Raw genomic sequence first — 3,489 nt, 5'->3', positions numbered from 1 at the left:
TATTTTAGTCTTCTCTCAAATGTTAACATCGTCCACTGTAAATCCAATCTTTTTAAAGCATTTAAAAAAAACATACATTTTAAAATATAAATCACAATTTCTTCGTGTCAAACGTTTTTCCGTAATCGTTAAAGCCTGAACTCTGAGCCCTGTGGTGGTTTTGTTGTGTTTTGGTAGTGTCCTGTCCAGAGCCCTGGGGGATTTGTAACACACTTCGCTTAGCGCTGACCCCTACTCCGGGCCGCACTCAGATCAGTGCCACTTAAACTGGGAACACCACAGAGCGAGGCGCCTGGACCAGAGCCAGGGGCCGCACTGGGGTCAAGAGTGGATTTGAGCAGATCACATCAGACTGGGAGAGATTACAACACGATTTGGGAAATGGCTGTCAGTCTTACGTAATATTTTGATTCCTGGAAAGTTCAGTAGTTGTTTGTTGACTTTGCCTTTAGAGTGTTGAGAAAAATAGCAGTGATGGATAAAGTACTTAATTTATTTACTTTACTTCGCAGGAAAATAGATTTCTTTTGCATTGATGTTTTTGAATATCGCTGATCCAGCATTCGTGCTCTTTGTAAAGCAGTTGTCAACATGCTTAAAGGAACAGGCCACCGTTTTTTCCATAATGAGATATTTTTAGCTGAGCTTAGACGAGTTGATGCGTACCTGTCTGGTCTTTGTGCGTGCCCGTGGAAGAGCGTGGTAGCTTCCAACTTCACCCCCCGTTTGGAGCAATAGGAATACATTGGTAGAGGCTAAATGCATCTTTGGTCATTGTGTGTGACTGAGCGCACGGGTAAAGACCAGACAGGTACGTATCAACTCGTCTAAGCTCAGGTAAGAACATATCTCAGAATGGAAAAACGGTGGCCTGTTCCTTTACAACTTTTGATGTTACAGTCTATGAGGAGGCCACAAAATGACTTACTTAAACTTTAGATTATGTAAAGAACTACATACATTATTTCATTATCAAGCATAGTAACAAGGGGTTCACCAAGGTTGTCCAGTGACATCCTAACTCTTCGGCTAAGAATATGTTGTTGTGGATTTTCTTGCTTAATAAAGCTTAAGAGAAGTTTGTCTAGTCAACATGTGAAGTTTATTACACAAATGCATTTGCGGAGAGGGTTACACAGAACGCGTGGGTCATGGTAAGCTCTACCTGCTCAGCTTTGGCCTCCTCTTTTATAAGTTGAGAACCACAGACAGAGCAGCAGGACAGGGGTCATACACAACAAAGGGAAGCCCAGAAACACAGAGAAATGGTAATACAGTTGGAGATGTTAATGCAGCCACCAAAAGACACTTTGCATGGGAATGAAATCATGGTGGCGTTTGGAGGCAGAAGGAGATCTTTTGCTGTTGGGGAGATGGGCCATTTGGGACCTTTGTCTAAAGGTGCGAGGGCCTCGTCTGGGGTCCAGGGAAGGCCGGTCTCTCTACCTGGTTTAGTCAGAGGCCCAGCAGGGGACCCAAGACAGGACGCCAGTGTGGTTACTAATTTAACTAACTAAATACTAATACTAAAATGCCATAACACTGTCTACTGTTACCATGCTGGTATGTTTACACAAAACTAATTACCTTGACAAATCTGAGATCAATTTGATTCTTTTGCTGAGACCTGTGCGACATACTGTATATAAAAGATATGCCTACCTATTTTACAGCCTTCTCAGTCATGTGGAAATAAGTTCAGATCACTGCTATACTCATGTTTTTATCTTACTATTCCAACTTTTGGCTTATGCCCAGTTATTCCATCCCATTGTTTTCCTAAACCCTAGATTTATGTATCAACACAGCATTTCAACTGGAGAGATTCGCTGACTTTGCCAACAAAGGCTTAGCGGCTGAGCGGTTAGCATAGCGTTAATAAATCTACTTTGAGAGCAGTTCAGACCGGCGCATGTGTGGGTCAGTGAGCTAATGTGCAACTTCTCAGTCTGTGCCAAACTCAATAACCGCCGGCCACTTTATTAGGAAACACATACCTGATGTTGAAACCGTGCGGGATCACAACATGAAAATGGAGAAGAAAGTCAGATTAGATCATCGAATACAACTGCATCTACGGCTTGGATTTCTTCTTCCAACGCTAACATTCAGTATTATTCCGATGTATTGGTTCAGGTTTTATTCACAGAAAAGAGTGAATGATCAGAAAGCTCTTGGTAATATTCCTAAAGTGTGTCAGAGGATGTTTTATCACGGAATAGATGCCAACACTAAGCTGAATGAGAGAGTGCACAGCTGCTGCAGGAAAATCCAGTCATTTTACAAAAGCTGTGCTGCCTGGCGTTTGACAGAATCAGAGGCAAACCTTGGATATAGTTTGAGCAGTAGCCAATTCACTGATTTCATTGTTATTATTAGATGCAATTATTTATATGCACTCTGCTCCTCAGTGCAGTGTCCTCTTGCTGCCGTAAGATTGAAACAGTTTCCTTTGTTGTCTTTCTGTTTGTTCTCTTTTATACCTCTTTCTGCCATTTGTTCAAGCGTTGAAGGTCACACTGATGTTTCCTCATTAACTCACCTTGCTGCACCGGAGAGAGCTGCTGTTGCTTAAGCAAGATGTCCATGTTACTTTTTGTCTTCTGATGATGGCATTTTTAACCTTTGTGTTTACAGTGCCTCGATTGTGATTCGCGTCTGTCCTTTACCCGTCCCTGACTTTGTTGAAACAGTGAAAGAGCAGGTGAAATAGCTGCAGTGGAGACGTGAGGAACAGGACAAATCGGAGCTAAGAGGCTGCACATTCAGTAGTGTGGAAGGTTGAAAAGGTTCTCTGGATAGAGCCCTTGTTAAGTGGGAGCAACTGGCGCTGTGCTTAGATGTATATAACCCTGAAAGGATTGTTACCGAGAGCAGACTCTGCCAGAACATTTCAAAATTATACAAATATATACTTCATAGTAGGGCTGCACCGATCCAATAGTGGTGTCAGATATCGGAGCCGATACTGTAAAAAAAATATGATATCGGGTATCAGCTGCAAATATCCGATACTGAACCGATTACTGTTTTGGTTCTCAACATTTTGAAAACACAACTTTCACCAACTAAATCGCAAATTGTAGAATATGGGCATGCTGTTGTGAATCATGTCATCGCCGAGTTAGTTTTAACATTCGCAAAGTATTTTTAATCGCCGCGCAAAATGCTGTGGCGACTGGCGAGCAACAGTATGCTAATGCTAACGGCAACTAATCAAAGCATGGAGAAGGGTCTGGATGCGGCAAGTGGAGGAGCTCCAGGAAATGACGTCACCGCTGCAGGACAACGCTAGCTTAAACTAATCGAAGCTAACCCTAATCCTAACCTTAAAGAGACCAAATGCAAGTTGGTCATTTTATGCTCACTACCGCCACCTCAGGTCTTATGCGTAACTGCAGGTTCTATATTAAGCTTGTGCATGACGGCACTTCGGACCTGAATTAACACACATTAGGACACGGCTGGATCATGTAGGGGGATGAAAAT

Source organism: Gobius niger, assembly GCF_951799975.1.
Source record: "Gobius niger genome assembly, chromosome: 6".
In the NCBI taxonomy this organism is placed as follows: Eukaryota; Metazoa; Chordata; class Actinopteri; order Gobiiformes; family Gobiidae; genus Gobius; species Gobius niger.
Note: the sequence above shows the minus strand (reverse complement) of the source record.